This window comes from Dasypus novemcinctus, chromosome 3 (assembly GCF_030445035.2).
Source record: "Dasypus novemcinctus isolate mDasNov1 chromosome 3, mDasNov1.1.hap2, whole genome shotgun sequence".
Lineage (NCBI taxonomy): Eukaryota > Metazoa > Chordata > Mammalia > Cingulata > Dasypodidae > Dasypus > Dasypus novemcinctus.
The window spans coordinates 31,628,126-31,651,935 of NC_080675.1; the positions used below are offsets into that span (position 1 = coordinate 31,628,126).

General features: G+C 55.3%; 1 long non-coding RNA gene across 2 annotated transcripts; it reads left to right on the forward strand.

Moving 5' to 3' along the window:
• The first annotated feature begins 1,173 nt into the window (after positions 1–1,173).
• On the forward strand, positions 1,174–23,511 carry LOC101418703 (uncharacterized). Of its 2 annotated transcripts, XR_188000.4 has the most exons (5): positions 1,174–1,452; positions 19,818–19,999; positions 21,823–21,925; positions 22,632–22,844; positions 23,257–23,511. It is a non-coding gene; the product is annotated as an uncharacterized lncRNA (long non-coding RNA). The 2 variants fall into 2 exon arrangements; XR_001118310.4 differs by lacking the exon at positions 19,818–19,999 and having other exon boundaries at positions 1,180–1,452.
• The last annotated feature ends 299 nt before the right edge of the window (positions 23,512–23,810 follow it).

Consider the following 23,810-nt stretch of genomic DNA (forward strand, 5'->3'; position numbering starts at 1 on the left):
AGGGCCAAGATTGGGAAGGAAAAAAGCTTTGTGCCCTCTTCTACATAGGGCTCTTTCTAAGTCCCATCTTCAGGCACCCAGAGCCCCCCATGTGGTCTCCTTCTGCCCATGTCTGCTGATCTCCTCAGCTGGACAGTATGAGGTATGGCAGTGTATGACAGCCTCTGATAGCGGAGATTTAGCTACGGTCTAGGTCTCGTAGCATCTGAGATTGTTAGAAAGAGCCTGAGTTCAACCTTCCTTATTTCATATATGTATAGACTCAGGCCCAGAGAGAGCCGACTACTTGCCCAAGGCCACACAGCTAATAAGCAGCAGAGAAACGAACTGGGGTCTCCTGGACTCCAAGACCCCACTCTTTCACTACCTACCTGCCTGGATCCCTGGTTTGCCCTCTAATTGCCTCCCTCTGACCCCTGACCCCAGCCCAGGCAGCAACCCCCAAATGTGGGTCCTCCTATCCCAGGCCTCCCCTGCCAGCGGGGGAAGGTCCTGCGTCCCCATCCCAAGCTGGTGTGCCTCCCTCTGTTTTGGCTCTTCCTCAGAGTCATAACAGAAGGATGGGCATGAGCATCCACCCTGCAGATGACCAACTCCCCTCTGAAGAAAGCTCCACCTTTCACAAAGGGAAGCAGGCTGGGCTGGCCCTGGGAGGAACTTGCCACAGGAGTCGTGCTAGGGAGGTGTGGGACCAGTGTGTGTCTCAGGAAGCGCGGGGCCCCTGGGAGGTGTGCTGATGTGTGTGTGTTGTGACCAGAGAAGAGGGAGCGTGTGGTGTAGACATCCAGGGCAGCTGAGGAGTGAGTCACTCCTAGGAGTTAGAAAGTCCGGATTCTCTCTTTTGAGTATCAGCTCCACAATCTTGGGAATTTGACCTCCTGGGGCCTCAGTTTCCCCACCTGCAAAACGGGAATGTTAAGCATCTCCCTCACAGGGTCACAGTCTCCCAAGGACACAGCACGAGCGACTGCTCTGGGGTCAGAGGGTGGGGGAGGATTTGGGCTGCCCCCTTGGGACCTCGCTGGAGTTGGGGGTGTCAGGCAGTATGTGGTCTGGGGAAGGGCAGGCAGCACCCAAGGGCCCTCACCTGTGACTTCCTTCCTTATCTCCGTGGCTGCCCAGGGCAGCACTAAATCAGGTCACCACTTGCCTTTCCTCGCAGGAGCTGTCAAGCAAACAGCTCCTGCCTGGCTCCCAATTCAGGTCATGGACTCCCCCAGCTCCTCCCTTCCCCAGCAGCCAAGGAAATGGCTGCTCAGAGGTTTTCTAGCCGTTGCTCATGAGGGTCCAGCTACTTGCGTGATAACTGGGCCAACTGCTTTAGGAAGAGATAACACCCTGGGCTGCCTGCCCTTTGCCCAGCCCCTTCATGAGACTAAAGCCTAGAGGAGCTCCTTGAAGGAGATGTGATGGCCTCTATTTTACAAGTGAGGAAGCAGAGGCACGGGAAAGGTGAGTACCTCTCTCAAGGTCACTCAGCTGGTAAGTGTAGAGCCGAGGTTGAAACCTAGACCTGGACCTGACTGATTTCAAAGATTGAGCTAAACATTTTTTGATTAATAGACTTTGTTTCTTAGAATGGTTTCAGGTTTACAGAAAAATTGAACAGAAAATAGAGTTCCCATAGGTACCCTTTCCCCCAGCTCTCACCGTTTCTCCTCTTTTAATCATCTTGCATCAGTGTGGTGCATTCGTAACCACTGATGAACCAATACTGATTTATTGATTGATTGATTAAGGATTTATTTACTTAATTCTCCCTCCCCCCTCATTGTTTTTGCACTTGCTGTCAGCTCTCTGTGTGTCCATTTGCTGTGCATTCTTCTGTGTCTGCTTGTCTTCTCTTTAGGTGGCACTGGAAACCGATCCTGGGAACTTCTGGAGTGGGAGAGAGGTGCTCAATCTCTTTCACCACCTCAGCTCCCCGGTCTGCTGTGTCTCTCCTCTGTGTCTCTTTGTTGCATCATCTTGCTGCGCCAGCTCTCCACGTGGGCCAGCTCATTGTGCGGGCCAGCTTGCCTTTTACCAGGAGGTCCTGGGAATCGAACCCTAGACCTCCTATATGGTAAACAGGAGCCCAATTGCTTGAGCCACATCCGTTTCCCCTGATGTGTGATTATTAACTAAAGTCTTATCAGTTACGTTACAGTTATGTGGTGCAGTTCTATGGGTTTTGACAAATGTGTAATGTCATGTTTCCCCCATTACAGTGTCATACAGAATGGTTTCACTGCCCTAAAGATCCCCTGTGCTCTACCTTTTTATCCCTCCCTCTCTCCGCCCCCCAACCCTTGGCAACCACTGATCCTTTACTGTCTCTATAGTTTTGCCTTTTCCAGAACGTCTATAGCAGGAATCGTATGGCATGTAGCCTTTTCAGAGTAGCTTCTTTCACTTAGCAATATGAATTTAAGTTTCCTCCATGTCTTTCAAGGCTTGAGAACGCATTTCTTTTAACTGCTGAATAGTATTCCACGACGTGGATGTACCACAGCTTATTTTTCCATTTACTTATATTAGGACATCATCTTGATTGTTTCCAATTTTGGCAACAATGAATAAAGCTGCTATTAATGTGTACAGCTTTTGTAATTTTCAAAAGCCTGTGTTTTTATCCTCTAAGGTCCTGTTGAGAGGAGTGTAAGGTGTGGGTGGGAGCTGGGTCAGCAGGGGAGGAAGACGTCCTACTTGTGGTCCGGGGACAGCCTGGGATTACTCCAGGAATCAAGGTGAGGTCTGAGGACAGACTGCTAGGACTGACGGAGCGAGGAGGGAAAAGGCTGCACAGTGGTAGGGATTCCTGCACACACAACAAAGAGACACACACTGATACACAGGACACACACACTGATACACAGCACATACAAGACAGACACACACACTGATATCAGCATACACTGGACCTACACACAAATACAGAGCATAGACGGGACACACAAATACACAGCATACCGGGGAGACACACACATATACACGGGAGACACACACCAGACAGACACACACATGGATACACAGCACACAGACACACACAAAAATATAGAGCACACATAGGACACACACAGAGGACAGACACATTGATATACAACACACACTAGAGATGCACATAACAGATACACACCCTAAAACAAAGGCCAGCCACACAGGATATCCAGCCCACCTGGTGAGCCTAGGGGCAGGCACAGACTCTCACACTCACAGACACATTACAAAGACTCAGAGGACAGGCACACACATAACTCAATCATGAAAGACAGCCAAACCCAAAAGCCATACACAGAAACACACCCATGACGGACACACATCAGAGAAACTCAGACACACACACACTCACAGATGGCACTCACACACAGACACACATACTCAGGCACACAGAGATAAATCTACACACAGACACAAATCTACACACAGACACACAAACAACAGACACTCAGGGCGCGCCTGCGCACACACGCGGACATCCGCACACACATCCTAGGAAAGGGAAGGGAGGGGAGAGCCAGGGCCGCCTCACTTCCCGGCCTCCTCCGCGAAGGCGAAAGGAAAAGCCTGCCCCAGAAGTGCTGAGTCAGCAGCGAGTGACACCTGAGCCCGGGGCGGCCAGGCACGGGCGCGAGCGCTTTGCATGCGAGGCGTGTTCCTTCGTGCCAGCGCCGGCCTCCTCGGGCCAGCGGCGCGGCGGCCCGGCTCAGGGCGAGGCCGGGGGCAGGAAGTGACTGGCTTTGACTTTGCAAACGGCCGGACTCGGCCGCCCAAGGTCACGCAGCGGGAGCCGCCAGCCGGCTTCCTGTGGGGAGGCGGTTGGGCGCTGACTGCGGCCGGGCGGGGCCCGGGGCGTGGGGGCTGGAGGCCTGTGTGGGGGCAGCGGGGCTCCGCGGGGGCAGAGGGTGGAAACGTGAGGGGAGGTCCCTGAGCTCCGAGGTCTCCCTAGAGATGCCCAAGGCTGACCAAGGTGGGGGGGGGGGGCGCTCCCGTCGCGGCCCTTCTCTTCTCCCTTGTGGCCCCTCTGGGCAGCTAGTAAAAGGCCACCTCAGCGTGCCTGGGTTGCCGGGAGCGCCCTGGCCTGGCTCTTCCCTCTCAGCCCCTCTAATGTATTCTTTGCCCAGCAGCCTTCGAGAGGGAAAGCTTTTCCAAACTTCAGCCGCATCAGCCGCCCCCCCACCCCTTTCCCTACCGTCGTGGCAAGGCGGCTCAGCTTGACTGTTGCCTCCTCAGCGAGACCTCCCTGACCTCCCACCGAGAAGAGGTCTGCGGTCCTTTTGCTTGCGAATTCTTTATTTTCTTCACAGCATTTATCACTATCTGAAATGATCCTTTTTACTTGATGACTTGTTTTTTTGGCTTTCTGTCCGCCTCCCCCAGTGAAAGCTTCTTGACAGTAAAGACGTTTTCAGTTTCGTTTGACCCTGCTTGTAGCCCCATTCCCTGGCATAACACCGGGACGGTGGTGGGTGCTCAGTAACATCTAGTAAGTGAATGCATACGTCAGGGACAGGCCAGGAAGGGAACATGAGGCCTCAAGGGGCAGCTTCGGGGGCACAGGGGCAGGGAGAGGGACGGTGCTTGTGTGGGGTATTTGGTGCAGCCTCTGGGACAGGTAGCCCTGTCACCAGCAGGAGGGCTCTGGAGGAATGCAGACCTGGCTGAGAATCCCACTCCATGTGCCCCAGCTCTGTGTGTTTGGGCAAGTTCCTTACCATCTGGAAAATGAGAACAACCATCTCTCTCACAAGGTTGTCATACTTCCTCTCCTTGCCAGCTGCCAAGACTCACCTAGCCCTCCCTCTCCGAGAATCCAGGAGCAGGGATTTCCTTTTCTTAGGAACATACTGGGCTGTTAGGGGAAAACAGGCGTGCCTCAGTTTCCTTCTTGGTGGGCAGGGATTGAGTACCAGTCCGGCCTTGGCGGGCAGGATTGTCCCTGGAGGACAGAGAGGAAATCTTGGAAAATAGAAAAATCTCTACAAACTTTGTGTCCTGGCTCTGTGGCTTTGGTTAACTCTGAGCCTGCAGTACATTCTTTTGTTTTTGCTTTTAATTCTCATCTCCATCCAGTAAACTAAAACTCAAAGCGATGCTTTGAAAAGCATCCCTGGCTGAAGAAACACAAGGGTGTGTTGTTCCTATTTCTCTGTTGAGATTTACTCTCCCTGGTGTAGGGCGCAGAGGGCTGGTGAGGCATCTTTCTCTCCATGCCCAGGAGCCTCTCTGTTCCCCCACCTCTTGTTCCATCTCCCTCAGCTGCTGTTGCAGCCCCTGACCTGCCAGTTTGTTGTTTCATCCTTGGTGGAAAAAAGAGAAAGTGAAAGTGGCCCTATGGAGGAAGTGCCTGTGGGGAGCACGCAGCCTGCCCAAGGCCTGCCAGAGAGCGCAGTGAGGGAGGGCAGCTCCAGGGAGGGAGGGCAGCTCCAGGGAGGGAGGACACCCTGGCCCTGCCCTGAGCCGCAGCCCCGGCCCACCCAGTGGCTGGGGCTCCTTTCCGCGACAGTAGTGGGCAGCGAGAGGGTGCCCTGAGGCCACCGTTCCCCAGTCTCCTCTCCTGACTCAACCTCCCTGTGTGGTGAGCCGAGGCCTGCCAGCAGGGGTTGTCCCTGTGGGATGGGTCAGAACGGGAGTGGCTGGCTCCTGGGTCAGGAGGCTTCCCTCAGGGCTTCCTGAGGGCATCACTGGGAGGTCCACGGCATGGGTGAGGGGAGAGGAAAACAAAACGAACGAGATAATAGCCTCAGCGAATCCCCTGTGCCAACTGCGTGCCAGGCATCGTGCCAGGTACTTTGTCCACCAAAAAAACTCAGTGTGTTAGAATCGCTTGTGGATCCTGTGAAAAACACCCATGCCACTGGTCGAGACCCATTCATCCGTTTGTTCAGCAAACATGTATTGAATGCCCACTGTGTGCCAGGCGCTGCCCCAGACACAGGAGCCCGCCATGGAAGCATTCAAAAACCCCTGTCCTCGTGGAACCTCCATTCAGGGGAGGGTCAGTAACGGAAAGAAGTAAGTAAAATATTTGGCATGTGCTGTGGAGAAAAAAAGAAGGGAAGGGAGATGGGAGTGCGGGTGGTGGGATGGACTTGTGATTTTAGGTAGAGAAGTTGGGAGTGGCCTCACTGAGCAGTGGCACAGATTCTGGTTCATTAAGTCTCTTTAATCAGCACAAAAAGCCAAGGAAGAAGGTATGGTTATTATCATTGCTATCAAGGACAAAAAAAACAGAGGCCCAAGGGACGAGTCCAAGGTCAAATAGCTGGGAAGTGGAAAAACTGAAATTTGAACTCAGTTTCTGTCTATGCTTGTAAAACCACTGCACGATACTGGGCACGAGAGAGAGAATGGAATGGAAGGGGAAAGGAAAAGAAACGGGTGTATGGCAGGCTGTGCAATGGAGGCCATCTGTTTTCCAAGCTGAAAACCAGGACAGGATCTGCGAGGATTTTCCTTTGCCTCAGCGTGTGAGTGGCAGTCTGGGAGACGCGGTTTGGATGCTGGCCTGCAGGGTGGGATTTCTGAGACATTCCAGTGGCCTGTGGGGCCCACGAGGCAGTCCAGGGGTAGGGCATTGCCATGGCAACCCCAGCCAGGCCAGGGGGCCAAGAACTTGGTGCAGGGCCACTTGGCAGAAAAGCTGTGCTCGGCGAGGACTGAGACTCCAAGGGCTGGGGGCAGCGTGAGCGACAGAGCAGCCAGCTCTGAGGGGAAGGTGGAGAGGGGTGAGGGGTGGACTGGCCAGTCTAGGACGCCACCAGCTCTGAGAGGCACTGTGAGAAGGAAGCAGGCTTTCCCCCACACAAGGCTGGGCTTGAACCCTTCTACCACTTCCTGCTCTGTGGCCCTTGGCAAGTCACCAACACTGATGCGCTTGTTTTTTGTTCTGTGAAATGGGGATAACTCACCTCTTGGGATAGTTGCAAGAATTATCACTAATCAAGATAACCCGTGAAGTGTGCCTGGCGCATTGCAGATTCAGTCAATCGTTCCTGCTTTTTCCCACCACCCAACCAAGAAGGGGAGCAGGGTGGCATGGGAAGAACTGTGGGGCTTGGGAAACACATGACCCAGTCCCTCAGGGCAGTTGCAGGTTCCCAGCCAAAACCCTGCACCCAGGGCTGGGCTTAGTCAGCCACAGAACAATAGCCTTCCCCAACTGGGGAGCACAGTGCAAGCCCTCCCCCTGGTTCCCACTCGGCAGCCCCAGTGCCCTGGTTGGCAGGCCCTTCCACCCTTGTGCTCTGCTCTGGCTTCCTGGGCAGCTCCAGGGCCTGTGGCGCCTCTGCCGGGTGGGCAGCCGGGGGCCCCAGCAGAAGGAGCAGAGGGGCCTGCCTTGCTCCTGTGGGTGACTCCCTCCTTTCCAAGCAGCTTCCCAGGCCTTCCAGTAAATGCCATTGTGGCTCCCACGTTAATTCCGGGAGATTATCCTTAAAAAAAGGCAAAGAGAACCGGAAAGAACTTTAAAGGCTGAACTGCACCCATCCGGCCAGGGCTGTGGCAGAGTCAAGGAGAGCTGGAGTCCAGCCCAGCTTTTACCAAACTCCCTGTGTGACCTCAAGCATCCTGTCCGGGCCTCCTTTCCCTCCTTGGTAACAGAGGGGTTTCGACTGGATGACCTCTGTGGTCTAGTCATGACCTCTGAAGGACTGCATTCCTTGGCTCTTTCATCCATTTATTCATTCCTTCTTGGTGCCTATCACTGCCCGACAGAGCATGGATTTTGTTTGTTTGTTATCTGTCTTAGGTCACTAGCTCATCAGCTCTGTGAGGGCGGGGATTTTTGTTTGTTTTGTTCACTGCTCTGTGCCCACTATCTACTAGACGGCATGTCAGAAAGCAGGAGCTTGTCTCTGGATTCTGGAAGGAAACATGATGGCATGCTCACACTGCGAGGTTGAGGGGGGTTCAACGGAAGGACTATGGCTAAAGTGTAGACAAGGTAAAGAGGACTAACGAGGGAGACGGAAGATGCAAGCTCACACTGCCCAGGGCTAACAACAGAGAAGGGGGTAGGGCCAAGGGGTGTGCGGAGGTGGCTCTGAGAGAGCCGTGGAGGACAGCGTCAAGGACAGGAGCCTTTGGGGAAGGAAAGCAGCCACTGCCAACCGGTGGCCCAGCAGGCAAGAGATGGGGAATAAACAGCCCTGCCTCTTTCTCTTCCCACCCTCCAGTCTCCTGCTGCTGCATCTAATTTTCTGAATCCAAGCCAAAGCCAAAGGGCAAGAGAACGCCATCATACACCACAGAGGTCAGGTACCTGGGGTTCAGAAAGGGTGGCTCTGCAGGGGACAGGGAGAACGTTCAATCCAGCTCCTAATATACATTTGCTGAGCTCTTGCCATGTGGTGGAGTTTGTACACCGTAGATAAGAGTGTGACATGAAGGTTTACAGAGCAAGATCTCTGCTCTCCAGGCAGCCACAAACTTGCCTCAGATGCAAGAGTCCACTTCCCTCTGCTCATGGGCCTCCCATCTAGATCTGATTTGGGAGCACCAAGTAGATAAATCAGTGTGATTTGCAACATTACACTGACAATTGGAAATGAGGGTGAGTTAAAGGGAGGCAGTAGGGCAAGGGGAAAGACAGGAGTGGATGGAGGGCTAGGAGAGTCAGGGTGGTGGGAACAGGTGAGGAGGCATGAACCAGCCATCGGGAAGGTGACCTTGAAGTTGTAGTTCAGGCTCCAGAGTTTGAATGGTTCAAATCTCACTCCATCACTCATTTGCTGTGTGATCACGGGCCTGTTCCTTGCTATCTCTGGTTCTCGGTTTCATCATCTATAAAAACGGGAGAATGAATAGAACCTAGAAATTTTGTGTGCAGTAAATGAGAATCTGTGCAAAGGCACACGGTGAACACTTTATTATTATAAGTACAGACCAAGGGCCATCCCCTCCCCCATCCCATTTCTCACCCGACAAGGAATCTCCACCCCCTCTCCAGTTCCATTTAGTTCTGAGTGTTTTAGGTCATTCTATGCCTGGCGTTCTGCCAAGGTGCTGACAAAGACAGGAGTTTCTGCTCATTCATCCTAATGCAAGTTCCTGCGTTTATGATAATAGGGAAAAAATGCATGAAAGGGCTTGCTGCCTGTGGAGGGGAAATCTGCTTAGAATTGAAAATTTGAGTCCTTCCTTGGCCCAGTTTCCTCCTCCCTGCGCTTTGGCAAAGGCAGCAGATTGGGCGGGTAGCTGAGGAAGAGGAGGAGGTGGAGGAGGAAGAGCTGGCCAAAGAGGGGGCAGGGGCGAGCCCCCGGTTGCCCTGCCGGGGTGAATGCCTTTCAGGGCGGCCGAGGAAGCCTGCCAAAAAGGCAAAGTGAAAAGGCCAGGCCCTGAGCGAGCGGTGCTGCGCCGTTTCCATGGTGACACCAGCTGCTGCCGGGGCCTGGTGCTGGCTGGCTTCTCCTGCGGGGCCTTGTCCACCCCAGCATTGTCACTCAGCTCTGCAAGGAGGAAAAGTCTGCTGGTCGCCTGGGCCCAGTAGGCCACCAGCTAGTGCCACTGTGTTCTAGGCACTGTGCTGGGCTCTGCGGGGAGGTGGGGTCCCTCTAGAAGCACACGTCCATTCCTTCAGTCCTGCATGGAAGGGGGGGGGGGCTGCCGCGAGGCCCGGGCAGGCAGGGACAGGCTCTCGGAAGCTTTGGGCCTTTGGTGGGAAAGACCTGTGCCTGTGGAGGAGCCGTGGAGAACGAGTAAGGTGATGGGACTGCAGGGGTGAGGGGAGGCTGGTGGTGGCCCTGGGTTGGGGAGGTTAAAGGGAGGCTGCAGCAATTAATCCAGGAGAGAGATGATGGCCTGACCTGGAGCCCTGGCAGGAGCTGGTGTGGGATTAGAGAACGGTCTGAGAGGTCGGAGGGGGTGGGCTCGGTGCTTGGTTGGAAGCAGGGGTGACGAAGTAGAGGACTCTAGGACCACTCCAGGTTGGCCGTGGCTGTCTCCTTGAGACACATTCTCAGCAGCTGCTGAACCTCTGAGCAGAGGACTCCCTTGTACCATTCTCATCTGGCTTCTCTCCTCCTAGTTCTCCCCCATCCATTTAGTTCGGAGTGTTTTAGGTCATTCTGTGCCTGGCCTTTTGCCCAGCAAGGACTTGGCTCGTGGTAGGTACGCGCAATAAATGTTTGATGAATGACTACATGAAATGGGGAGAAAAGAGAAAGTGCATGAAAAAAATAAGAGAGACATGCTTTAGCCAAATAGCTATACCCCACCCTCACCCCCGATACATATGCCCGGGGAATCCTGAGCTGAGACAAAGATGTACGGGCCTCTCCTACACAGACACACACTCTTATTGAGCTTTGTCCCCTGGATGCATGATGATTATTGTTTTTTCTTCTTAGCATCCAAATTGGTTGCCACAAATTGATGGCAGTTCTAGTTTGTTTTTGCTCACTGCAGAGCCGGTTCAGGGTGGAGTCCCTGTTGCGTGCGCCATAACACATGGCTACTGCGAAGGGGTGGGTTTGCTGGCGCCCCTCTTTGGAAGCAGATCCAGTGGGTGGATATTTGCACAGAGAACCCACATGCTCTGCTGGAGGAAACGCTGCAGCTTTGCTTTATGTAGCTGCTTCCCAGGGATGGAACAACCTGTGTCATTTTTATGGGTAACTAGCGGACAAAGGATACACTTTACTGGGATACTCCCACCTGCTCTTGCCTTCCTCCCCCGTATTTGATACTTGGTTCTTAAACGAGGGTGAGGGGGCTGTGCATACCCAGACCCGCTCTGGATTCATAATTAGACTTCCTCCGCTCTCCTTCCCTAAAACACGACCTAACTCAAACTCCACTCCCAAGACCCGGGTTTAGTGGTTTGTTTGTTTGTTTTTTAATTGCTCTGGTTTTCCCCAGGTTTAGTTTCTGCAGCACATTTATTGCTGTCTTGTTTGTTCTGTTGTTTCTTTGGTCTGAATGAAAGATCCTTAAAGGGATATTGGTCACCACTGAAGTTTCAGTTCCTAGAACAGTGTCCAACCGTCAGGAAGTGCTTGGTCTTTGTTAAATGAATTAATAAGTGGATGAGTGAATAGAGGAACTATGAGAACTGGCCAGTTTTTCTCAAATGCCTTACTCCTGCCAAGACAGTGATGGAGTCCTCGAGGCCCTGGGGGTGGTTTCAGGCCCATCTCTCTGTCTCCAAGGAGGTTGGAGTCCAAATACCCCTGTGGATTGGGCAAGGGCAGCGGTGTTATTTATCATCCGAGGAATAGTCCCTGGGCGCCTACCCTGTCTGCGGGAGGTGCTAGAAAAAAGCATGGGCAAGACGAGCAAGACCCCTGCCTTCATGGAGCTCACATTTTAGTGTGGCTGACAGGCAATAAAATAGACGAATGTGCGAGTAAATAAGTTATAAGGGGAAGCGGACGTGGCTCAACTGATAGAGCATCTGTCTACCATATGGAGGGTCCAGGGTTCGATCCCCAGGGCCTCCTGACCCGTGTGGTAAGCTGGCCCACACTCAGTGCTGCTGTGCACAAGGGGTGCTGTGCCACACAGAGGTGTCCCTGTGTAGGGGTGCTCTGTGTGCAAGGTGTGAGCCCCGCAAGGAGAGCCGCCCCGCATGAAAAAAGCGCAGCCCGCCCAGGAGTGGCGCTGCACACACGGAGAGCTGACGCAGCAAGGTGACGCAACAAAAAAGAGATACCTGAGAATACAAGCGGATGCAGGAGAACACACAGTGAATGGACACAGAGCAGACAATGGGGGGGGGGGGGGAAGGGAGGGGAGAGAAATAAATAAAATGAATCTTAAAAAAAAAGTTATAAGCGTAGTTAAAAAAGGAAAAGCCTATAATAGAGGATAAGAAGGGGAATCTAATTTAGATAGGCTGTCAGGGAAGGTCTTTCTGAGAAGGTGACATTTTACCTGAGATCTGAAGGTTGAGAAGGAGCCAGCGGCATGGTGGAAGGGCCAGTGGAACGGTATTCCAGGGAGTGGGCTCAGCAAGTGCAAAGGCCCTGAGGCAGGAAAAAGCACGACATGTTCCAGGAAGAGAAGAAACAGGGTCTGGGGTGAAGGTCCTTAGAGGCCACGCGGGGAGTTTTGGACTTTATTCAAAGTGCATCGGATAACAGTTGGAGGGTTTCCCAAGTGACTGACATCATCTATCCATACCCTGGATTAGAGGCACAGAGAGCAGAGGCGGGAAGTAGACACCACAGGAGGTGAGAGATGGTGACTTAGATTAGAGAGGTGACCGCGAGGAAGTGGGTATAAATGAGACTGAGTGTGGAGGTGGGACTGAGAAGACTTGGTCATGGGTTGGGGTGGCAGAAAGGGGTTAGGGGTAAGTCTTCGGGATTCCCAGGTTTGTGGTTTCAGGAACTGGGGAAATGGTGGGACTGCAAAGTCCAGCCACTGGCAAAGAAGGACCTCATGTTTATTGGAACATGTGAGCGTTTTTTCCTCCAGAGACTCCAAGGGCTGGAGGCAAATGCTTTTCTGCTTCTGCTGAAGAGCCCCTGTGTACATGGCCTCAAGTGCAGATGTCTTTGAGACACCATATCACCATGGGAGCAGAGCTTGCTTACAGTTATTATCAACCAGTTCAGCATTCATTTGAATCGTCAGATCCTTTCCATGGCTGCCCCAAAGTCTAGCATTTGAAAGGCTGCCTGCACCCAATCATCTGCGCTCTGCCTTTGAAAGGCATTCCTGTAGAAAGGGGAGCAGCACTGTCCCCAGAGGGCAGAACCCCAACTTGGAGAGGCACGGGGAATGGAGATTCCAGCTCAACCTGAGGAAGAGCTTGCTAGTAATCAGAGCTTTCTCATAAGGGTGAGCCTCCCATCACGGGGGGCATTCAAGCAGAGGCTGGCAGGACACTGGAGCCTCTCCCACCTGGAAGTGAGTCTGGCTGGCCAGTCCCTAGGTCCCTAAGGCTCTTCAACAGGGAGACTCTAAATTCCTGTGGTGTGAGCTTGCTTCCCTGCATCTTGGGAGTCCAACAGCTGCTTCCCATCCCCTGCACAAAAACCCGATGACAACAGCTAAGTCCCATCTAAACCTGCCCTGCTTGCGCAGTGTTTCCTTCCCGCCCGCGGCGGGGCGGTGGGGGCTGGGCTGAGGCTGCGCAGGCCTGCCCGCGGGCTCCTGGCTTTCCAGGGCAGGGTGGCCGCCGACTCTGGGGCTCCTGAAACTCCTCCACTCTCAGACCGCACTCCTGCAGAGTCCAGGGGTGCCCTGGGTACAAAGGGCAGGCTTCCCTTCCTGACCAAGTCATCTGGGCAAGCCCTTCTCAGGGCTGACGCGCCCCCGCCCCCACCCCCACCCCACGGGGGTGCTCACCAGAACAGAACCGAGAAGCTGCCTCAAGATGGAGAGGGCGCTCTGCCTCGGGGGTTCTCAGGGAACGGCAGCACAGGCGGTGACCCAGGCCGCCTGGTCCCAGCTGCGGGCGGAGGGTGGGGGGGGGCGCGGAATTGGGCTAACGTTTCTGGAAGGCTCTGAATTCCAGCAGGCACCTTGCTTTGCTCCAGCGCTGGTCTCAGCTGCTGAAATGGGTCCCTGGGAGCCGCTGGAGGGGAGAGTTGGCTTCTAGTGCGAGTCTGGTGAGGGACAGCCTCCCCCCACCCTGGGCCATCCATGATGACGCTGGCTCTTTCTTCACCTCTCTGAGCCTCACTTTCCCTACCTGGAAAATGGGGATATGAGAATGTCTGCCTTCTGTGAGAATGGCCAAAGGGATGGATGGGATGAGCCTAGCACAGGTCTGCACATAGTAGGTGCTTGAGAATTCTGGATAAGTCTCCTGGAATTTTCCTTTTGCACCACGCTCTCCTCTCCCTTATCAACAGTAGTGGTGGAATTGCCTCCCAATGGCAACGGTGTGCTTAGAGGGAGAACAAGCTCCCCTTGGTTGGTCTGAAGGACCCCTGCCTTTGTGTACTTTTATTTTGTTTAAGAAAAGGTAATAGAGAAGGTAGGCAATAGCGCCAGCTGCTGAGCTGTGGGCCAGCCGGCATGCCCTGGAAAGTGAGGCCTGGGGGGGGGTAGGGGTCCCTACCTCCCAGGGCGCCCCCCCACAGTGGGGGTGGGAGGCCTGGGGGCCATGGGTGTGGCGAGAGAATTCCAGACTTCCCAGATTAGGGCCCAGTTGACAACTGGCTGGGGGCCAATCTATGGGGGCTGGGGAGGCCCCTGTCATCCACCCCCCAGCTGGCTTGCTCTCCCAGCCAGCTGACCCGGTTATTTTTAACTCTGGAATATTCCTTCCAAGCCCCCTCAGGTAATTCTCTTTATCTTGCTCCTGGCTCCTTGTTCCTGTCCCAGAAACTCTGCTGCAGGATTCAGGAGTAGGAGATGAAAGATGAAGGGAGGAAGAGGGGATTGGAAGCAGGAGAAACGGGCAGAGCCTGGCTTGGTGAGCAGGGGGTGGGGGCTGCTCCTTTCCCCCAGCCCCCTCCCCCGGAGGCGCCTTTTCCTCCCTCCTCAGTTTCCTGGCTTTGGCAATGCTCACCCTCTCACACTTCCTTCTGGGACCACAAGCAAGGTCCCACCTAGGGTGGGGGGGAGGGTCCAGCCCTTGGCCCCCTGCTCTTGGGTCAGGACCCACGGCCCAGGAATGAAAGCTACGTGAAAATGACAATAGGAGCAGCAGGTCTGGGGCCCTGGGAGGTTCACTTAGCCCCTCCCAGCCTCAGCTGCATCCTCTGTGAAATGGGAATAATCTTTTCTTCTCACAGCACTGTGGGGAGGAATGCAGAGATGCTGAAGACACAGCACTTGCTGACTCGTGGAAACGGCTCATAGACGCGTACGGAGCTGTGATCGCGGGGTCCGCGGCATCCCTTGAGGGTGCTCGTGGGGCAGTGACGGCGCGGGCGTCTCCTGGAGATAGCCACACCGCTCCCCACGGCCTCCCTCGGTCCCTGCCGGGCTGCTGCAGGTTTTGCTCTTGTTACAAGCTTCTGTCTGACCGCCTTCTCTCACCATCCCTCCTGCTCAGGGATGCTGGTGTGCGCACCTGCGGGATGAGGGAGAACTTTGTGGGAGGTCAGGGTGCTGGCTGCCCGAGCGGAAGGGTCTTCTAGATTACAGGCCTCCTGCCAGCCCCCCAGTCCCAGGCCTCGGGGCCAGGCGAGGAGAAGGGCAACAGCTGGAGGGGGGCAGGGTGGACAGAGGGAGGAGGCGGCACGAGGCTTCTCTCCTTGGTTTCCTGGCTGGGTGGGGAGTGGTCCCTTCCTGTCCTCTCCTTTAAGTCTCCTCGTGGGAAAGGCCCATCAGCTCCCACGCCTGGCATTGCCTGGAGCTGGAACTCAGGGGAGGAGGCCTAGGCAGTTAGCAGTGACCCTGGAGGTCCCAGGGCTATCAGTGTGTCAGTCAACAAACGTCTCTTAAGGTCCTGCTAGCGCCAGGCTCAGAGAGGCAAACCAGGGTGACAGAGGCCAGCGCAGTGGCAGCCTCTGGGTAAAGCGGGCAGGGCGTGCTCAGGCCAGTCCTCGATGAGGACAGGAAGGGGCACCCTTTGCTGCAAGCACTGTCCCCTTAGCATAGGACAAATGTCACTTAAGGGTGCAAAGAAGGCAGAGGCTTGCCTTATCCCGGGAAAGGCATTAGCCTTCACAATGAGAGACAGAAATAGCCCCGAAAGGGACAGGACCCTGTGTGTGAGAGCTGTCTGGGTCGGGCAGGCAACAGGCCCAGACTCAAGGAAGGGAAGGGAGCTTTCTGTCTGGGCACCACAGTGCCAGATGCTGTGCTGGCCATTTCACATGCCTTCTCTCATCCGTTTCCCACCTCCAGCCTGGGCAGGGGGTATCAGCATTTCCACATTGTAGAGGAGGAAACTGAGGTTCAGAGAGGCCCAGCTTGTAATCAGCAGAGCTGGGACTTTGCCAGGCCTAGCTGCTGTGACAGTCCCCTTTGTCACATTGCCTCTAGCACCCCTCCTCACGCCCAGCTCCTGTTGTCACCACGTGGAGGGGTGAGCTGGGGGGTGTCAGCTGAACCTGTACTCCAGGCTGGCCCAAAACAGTGGAGGAGGAAAACCTTAAGCCTGAGACCTGGAGGCTCTGAAAACTGAGCCTTGACTTATGTCTGTTTATTAAATGACCCCAGGTCCTCTTCAGCTTGGCAGACCCCTCCCCTGTGGCGGTGGCCAGGATGAGCTTGGGGGAAAGGCCCTAGCTCAAGCCGAGGTCTGGAAGGGTGAGAAAATCAGGCTCAAAATACCCCGCTGGAGGGCTGGCTGGCTGGCTCCCCCCGCCTCCCTCCCCACTCCCCCACTGACTTGCCAGCCTCAGCAGCTCCCAGCTGTTTCTGCTTATCTGAAGCCAGGGAGGCTGGTTGCCTGGATACCAGTGCTGCTGATTAGCAGTGGGGTCCTTGGGGCAGGCAGAGCTGCCTCGTCCCCAGCTGGGCGTGGCATCCCCAGGTCCCTCGGCTCCGCAGCTCCCACAGGCCCTTGGCAAGGAGGCAAGGAAGGATTGGGGGGGAGGGGGAAGGCTTATGGAAAAGACACCCCTTGACATGACTATCTCAAAGGGGTGCTTGGGAGCCAGAGAGCTCTCGGTTAAATCTGAGCCCTGTCACTTGTTGGCTGCGTGACTCTGGCCACTTTACCGTCTCTGAGCCTCTGTTTCTTTATCTACCAAGAGGGGATATATATCCCCTGCCTCCAACTGTTGTGGAGAGAGTAAATGTGATCATTAGGTGAGTGCAGGTAGCAGAAGTCACAATAATCCCCTGCCCCCAGCACGGGTGGACCCTTTCCTGCCTGAGGCAGGCAGCCAGGATGGCACTTCTCCTGCTTCCTTGCTCCAGGGATGGGGCTGTGACCCGCCCAGAGCCCCCTGTGCTATAGCTGGGGGTGGGGAGGCAGCACAGGCGATGGTTGGGGACTGACAGGACGATAGAGCAGGGCCCCTGATTGCGTGCTACTTGGAGAATGCTTCTGTCCTTTAAAGGTGATAGGAAAATAAGGCTGGCCTGCAACCAAGTGCTGAATGTTCCGGCCCCGGGAGGAGAAGGGGCTGGGCTGCAGGTGGAAGATAAGGGAGGGGCAAGCACAGCCCGATGTCCTGAGCTGCCCACAGTGGCCTGTCACCAGCCCGGGGTGGGGGAGCGAACCCACCAGACAGCAGGTCCAAGGCGCAGCAACACAACCCCGAGGGACGTGTTCTCCTGGTTTCCCAGGCCCCACGCGGCCTGCGCTTGCGAGGCGAGTGGGGCAGACCCCACGGCTGTGAGACAGGCCAACGGAGAAACCTAACTCACCCAGCGCAGAGGGCTCTTCCCGAACTCACCCCTCAGCTGTCCGAGAACCCTCTCCAGAGCCAGGGAGGGGGCAGTGGGTCGGAATGAGAGGCAGCAAGTGACCCAAAGGGCCAGAGGGGCCCCAAGAGTCGTTGGGGCCATCGCGTGGTGGACCGTCTTGACTTCAGGAAAAGGGGGGAGAAGTAAAGGACGGTGGGAGTGGGGATGGGGGACTCTGTTCCACCAGGACCTTTATTTTTGTACCCTCTGGAGGGAGCCTGAGCTGTGCCTGTGGCCTGGTGGCAAGGAGTGTGGAGCCGTGAATAATGCAGAGAGGAGCTTGGGCAGCTAGAAAATAGTTTGAACTGCTCCATCGAAGCAGTGAACAGGCCCTGAATACAAAACGGAGGGAGACGGGGCTGGAGAGTGAGGGAGGGCTCGGGGTCCTTGGCTCCCGCCGAGGGACTCGCCGTCTCCGGCTCCGTAAGGCCGTCCCTGGCGCCTTGCCTCCCCGCAGCCTCTGCAGGGGTCCCGGACCTGCTGCCTGATGGACCCCGGGGCCTGCGCCCGGGAACCTTCCAGCAGCTTAGGGCAGTAGGAGACGGGCAATTTCATTAGCACCTTCCTCGAGGTGCTGGGTCAGGGATGGGGTGGGGTGGTGACTCCAGCAGAATGGGGTGCTTAGGAGTCCAGTGAGGAATGTAAATCCCATCGGGGGGCTTTAGAGTAGGTCTGGGGGAAACGAAACCCACCTCTCCTCACACACAGAGCTGACCTGTCCTCTTCAGGAAAGGTCTAGACTTTGGTCCCGAGTGCAGTGGGGATCCGTGGAAGGCTGTTAACAGCAGAGAGGCAAGGTGGGATCTGAGTGTGGGCAAATTCACGCGGGTCCTCAGGTGGAGGCTGCCAGGTGGCTAGGAAGCCCGAAATCACGAATAATAACATTAGCATATATCGTCAGGTGACATTGGGCTGTATTTGCCTCTGCTTCCAGACGAAGGAGAGGTGGCGGGGGCGGGGAGAAAGCCGGGCACCGGCGGTGGTGAGGCAGAGGGCCCCGGCAGGAGCAGGGGCGCTAGACTTGCTCTGAAGGGAGATGTGACCCCTCCTGGGGGCAGACTAAACGGGGGTGTCGAGGAGACTCCCGGGTCTCTGGCTTGTGCAACTGGGCGGATGGCGGTGCCTTCTATCCAGAAGGGGAGCTTGGGGTGCTGGGGAAGGCGATGGGATTCCTGTGAGGCAACCAGTTGGCAGCTGGAAATCTGGGTTTGCATTTGAGACCATTTCCCGGGAAACAGGTCTTTGGTGCTGAGCCGTCCTGCCTCCCCCGGCTGGCAGGAAGGAAGGGGCCAGGCGAGGCTCTGCCAGGGCGCAGGCTCTGTTAAAGTGCATCAGCTGGACCCTTGGGCTAGGGGTAATTCCCTTACCCAGCGCTGCTTCTGTGCCCGGCGGGGACCCTCTGCTGCCCAGGCTTCCCCGCTCTCGGATGCCCAGGGCATCTGGAGGCCTTTCTTCTCTCCGCCTGCAGCTGGACCCTTGAGCAGCCCCAGGAGGAGGCTGCCTCCTCTCGCCTCCTCTTCCTCCGCCAACAGCAAGCCCAGAGGGGCTTGGGGGCCCTAGGCAAGCACGGTGGGGGTGCCCCGGGGTAGTGGAGGGTGAGTGTGGACTCTCAGGAGGCTGGTGGAAAACCATTCGCACAGGGTGAGTGTTTACCGCTCTCTGCTTCTTCCCAGCCCCAAGGGGCTCCTGGCCGCTCTCCTGCTGGCACCCAACTCCACACAACGGCACCATGGAGAGGGTTTCCCACAAACGTGTCCCCAAACGACATGTGCAGGCAAATAATCCAATTACAGAAGCCAATAGCAGCCTGGAGAGAGGGAGAGCCCAGGAGCCGCCCTAGTGAGGGAGAAAGGCAACCTGCTCAGCTGAAACTGGGGGCAGAGAGGGCTGCTTGGAGAGGCGGAGAACGCAGGGAAAGGCTGCAGGGCAGGGGGAGGGGGAGGGGGGCTCTGGGGCTGGCAGGAACCTGAGGGTCCCAGGGACCTGGCGATGACAGTTGAGCTTCGAGTTGGACGAGGCAGAGAGGAGGGTGGATCAGAGGAGTCTCTGCAGGGTTTAGAAGATAAAGTACCATTCAGTCACTCATGCTTCACTCACTTATCCACCGACTGTGCTCCAGAGAATGCTCAGAAGGTATAGAGAGGACACTGTCCTGGTCCCCAAGTAGCTTCCAGCCATGAGGGGCAGAGACGGGACAGAGTCTTGTGATGTGTGCCACAGAAGGGGAGTCCTGACCAGGCTGGAAGGTTGTGGGGTGAGCTCAGTGTCCTGGAAGACTTCCTGGAGGTGGTCCTCGGGCCTGCGCACTCCCCCTGGTTCCCAGGCCTGACAATGGGAGAACCGGAAATGGGAGCCCAGGCAGCTAAGTGAGGGGCCAGAAACTCTAGTACCACTAGTACCACTTTAATGAGATTTTAAGAGGAAGCAAGGTTCACTGGTGTGAACCTACCACATTGGACTGGAAGTCTCTATTTCTTACCATAAAGATGTTTACTGAAAATGTTAAGCAAGCAGCTCCTGAAGAGTCCATAGAGAGAAGCAGGCTCATCCCTCTCGGTATGCATTGTTCACAGGTGCTTGGCTATCCCCAGCCAATTGCTTTGCCTCGATTCTTCCTTCCTTTTGCTGTGCAATGGTGAAGCACGAAGACCTGAGTTCAAATCCTCACTCCTTCATGATCTTATCATAGCGACACTGAGCACTTTGAATTTTTCACCCACAAAGTAAGGATCACACTTGCTGCCCGTTGTACCAGGTGAGCTGGAGGGAGGCTTGAGGAAATTGTGATTGTAGAAATGCTGGTTTTTTTTTTGAGGTATTGGAAACTGAACCCAGGACCTTGTATGTGGGAAGCAGGCACTCGACCACTGAGCTGCACCACTCCCCAAATGCTTCTAACCATAAAGCTCTGACCCTGGGAAAGAACCTCAGCTCCTCATCCCCTGGATCGCTTCAACAATGCTGCCTTGGCCCGCGGGTGCCCCCCCATTGCCACCCCACCAGGGCCAGAAGGGACACAGTGCGGTCCCCGGGCCTGCACACACACCCTGGTTCCCAGGCCTGACAATGGGAGAACCAAAAATGGGAGCCCAGGCAGCTAAGTGAAGGGCCAGAAACTCAGCCAAGGCAGAGGGGCATGAGACCCAGGAGGCCATTTATTAATCTGGCAAAGGGGCAGCCAGGCTGGCCAAGCAGCCCTTGCCGGGCCCTGCCAGCACCCTTGGGGGCCGCCGACACAGGCGGAGCAGCAGGCCCAGGCCCCGGATGTGGAGGATGGCAGCTGGCTGAATCTAGCTTGCGGGGGGAGTAGGACACGACCAGGTGGAGAAGGTGCAGGGGATTTCCAGGGAGAGAGCAGTTGTGCAAAGGCAGAGGAGAGCCTGGTGCTTCCTGGGAACTGCTGTTTGTTCAGTGAGGCTTGAGGATGATGTGTGTGTTTGCGTGTGTGTAAGAGTGCACTTGTGCACACCGAATGGCAAGAAAAGAAGACACGGCTGGGGCTGGACTAGGAGGTCAGGGCTGGCTTGCCAAGGGTCGTGTGTGCTATACTGCAGCTTTGGGGCCTTCACGTGAACACAGTGGAACACATTTAGCTGCCATAGAGTGACATGGGAAGATTTGGGTTTTGAGGACAGATTGGGGGTGGGAGACTGGGGCTGCTCAGGAAGCCGTTGCAGCAGTCCACGCTAGAAACGACCAAGGCCTGAAACCACACCAGGAGCAGTTCCGCTTCGACGGCCTCGGTTATGACGTGCCAGGCACTGCTCTACACTCTTTGCAGAGAGAAATTCCCCTCCTTGTTGTCACAATCCTACTGATCCTACCAAGTGGGTCCTGCTCTTATCCCCTTTGCAGATCAGGAAACCGAGGCTGGGAGAGGTGAAGTAATGTTCTCATGTTCCCATAACTGAGCAGGGGAGCCAGGCTTCAGTCTGGCTGCCTGGCCCACCCCACATGCAGAGGCCCCGGCTGTTGGGAAGCTGAACGGGGGGGACAGCCTGGTGGGATGCCAAGGAGGAAGAGTCAGGCTCAGTGGAAAGCTTCTCGGGAGGGCGGGGGTAAGGGAGAAGGCGAAAGCAAAGCTGAGGGGTGGGGGGGTGGGAACAGGGACCGCTGTCTCGGTATCATTCTCCCCATTGCAAAGACACGGAGGCTCAGGGAGGAGGACAGTAGCATTTCTAGCCTGGGCAGGCAGGAGTCACAGCAGCCAGGGGAAAGGATGGAGCCGACAAGAAGAGAGTTCAGCTGGCCGGCGGGGCCCTGGAAATGAAATTCTGACAGTGGCATCATGAAAAGGCTGGAGGAGAAGGCGAAGGGGAGGGGCCTAGAGAGCCGAGTGGATCACCCAGCGGATGAGCTCAGCGTGGAGGACACTTTCAAAGCTGGAGGCAGGGCACGTGACCAAGGGCAAGAAGAAAGGAGAGAAACTGAGACTCCAGGAATAGAAGCCGGCTCGCGGCAGCCCGCACCCGGCCCAGGCTTGCAGAAAGGGCTGGGAACAGAACGGTTTTTTTTTTTTTTTGAGGGTGGGAGGAAGGAAAGGTAGGGAGTGTCATAATTTATTTTTTTATTTTTCAGGTTTTGTTAGAACCAGGAAGACCTGCTTGGGGGCGGGAGCTAATTAAGCATTCACAGATGACAGATATACCAGCTGCTACTTATCATTGATCTTCTATGTAAGGTAATGGAAAGGGGAACACAAATATGCTTTTTAAAAAAAATTATGAAAAGGGTAGTACAACTATCTGCAAGAGGAACTGAAACCCAAGCTTGGGAAGATGGGATTCATGGAAAATGACGAGATTCCTGGCACAGGAGGCATTTGAGCAGAGGCGGGAGGAACCGCTCCTCGGGGCTGTTGTTGGGGCGATTCCCCCGAGGCTCGCTAATGGAAACAGCCTGCTTGCTTGTGGCCAGACCCTCTGACCCTACCTCCACTCCACCAGCATGAAGGGTGGCCGCCAGGGGGAGGGGGCACTGGAAAGCCAGCATTGCTTCCCGGCCTCTGCTCAGGCTGGGTAACACAGGGCAAGCCAGAGCCTTGGGATATGGTGGCTTTCAAAAGTACAAACCAAACTTTTCGCTTTATTTTTATTACCAGGCACTAAGTGCAAGACCCCTTCACAAATCGCCTAACCCTCACCCCTTCCCTGATCCCCAGTTGGCCCGGGATGCCCTCCCCAATTCCTGCCCACCTACTCATCCCCCCCACCCCCAAACTGCAGCCCTGTGCCTTCTATTTCAGCGGCACAAAGGAGCAAGGCAGCCCCTCTTCCTGGGGACGGGAGACAGGCAGAGGCAGCTATCAGCTACGCGGGCTTCCCCCTTTTCTCCTCCTTTCCCTCTCTCCCTCTCCTCATTGCTGTCGGATCCCTCTGTCTTTACAGCTGGCAGGATCAGCCCTCATGTCTCCTGTGGGCGTCCCCTGTGGTTGTCTGCTCGGCCAAGGAGGAGGTGGCAGATCCTTCGGACCTCTCCCTGGCCCCTGCACTCCAGCAGTCTACGGCACTAATTCTTCTCAAGCAGCTCCCGGCCTGAATTTCTGGAGATGCCCACATCTACCCTTTGTGTTTTGGCTGCAGCTCGGGGGAAGAAACAGGGTGTGTGCCCTTAGCAGAGAATTTGCATGAGGCTTTCTTTGACCTTGGATGCCCTCTGGCTTGCCCTGCCTCTCAGGGGGTGGGGAGCTGGAACTTTACCCCTCCTTGACGCTGTCAACCCCAGTGCAGCTTTCACCCATCCCCTAGGGGCTGCTGTGTGTTCTCACAATTGTCAGACTTCTAATGTGAGGCCTGCACGACAGGGTGAGGGTGGGAGGGTGGGGAAAGGGATGCCAGCGCACTGGGCTAAGTAGGAAGAAGAGGGAGACCTGCCTGGGTCACTGGAGCCTAGCTTCGGGCCACCTGTCACCGTCATCATTGTCACCTCCACGTGCAGCAGATGTCAGAGTCTCACTCTTGGCCTGACCCTACCTGGACTGACAGCCTCTCTCTCCTGTTCTTCTGATTTTAGATTCCTGATGCCCCTTTCACTGGATGGCATTTCAATTGCTGTGACACTCTGTGACAGCAGGAGAGTCACTTTGCCTCTCTGAGCCAGTGTGTGACGGGGGTGTCGGCTCAGCCAGCCATGTCACCTGCTCCTTGCTCCTGTGTTCCAAGGAGATAAGCTTCTGGATGGTTTGACTTTCTGGCTTCTTCCAAGTTCCCTTCTGTTTGTTTTTTTTCCCTATAAAATCAAATGAATAAACAAGTTGTTTATCCTTTATATGCATTTAATACATGTTCACTAAAGAAAAGAAGCAAACGGCTATTGTAAGAATCACCATCTAGAAAACAATTACGTTTAATATTTTGATGTACCTTATTTTTTCTCTCTCTCCATTCATCCCTCTAGCAGGCACCGAGGATTCACTGGGGACAAGACAGGCAGGGTCCCTACCCTTTAGGTACTTACATGTCAGTGGGAAACAGTCTACGTACTCTATATAACATCCACAGACACACAGGGACCGCCCTCTAGGTACGGCTCTCCGTTGTCACCTCTAGCGCCATTGATTTCCCTCC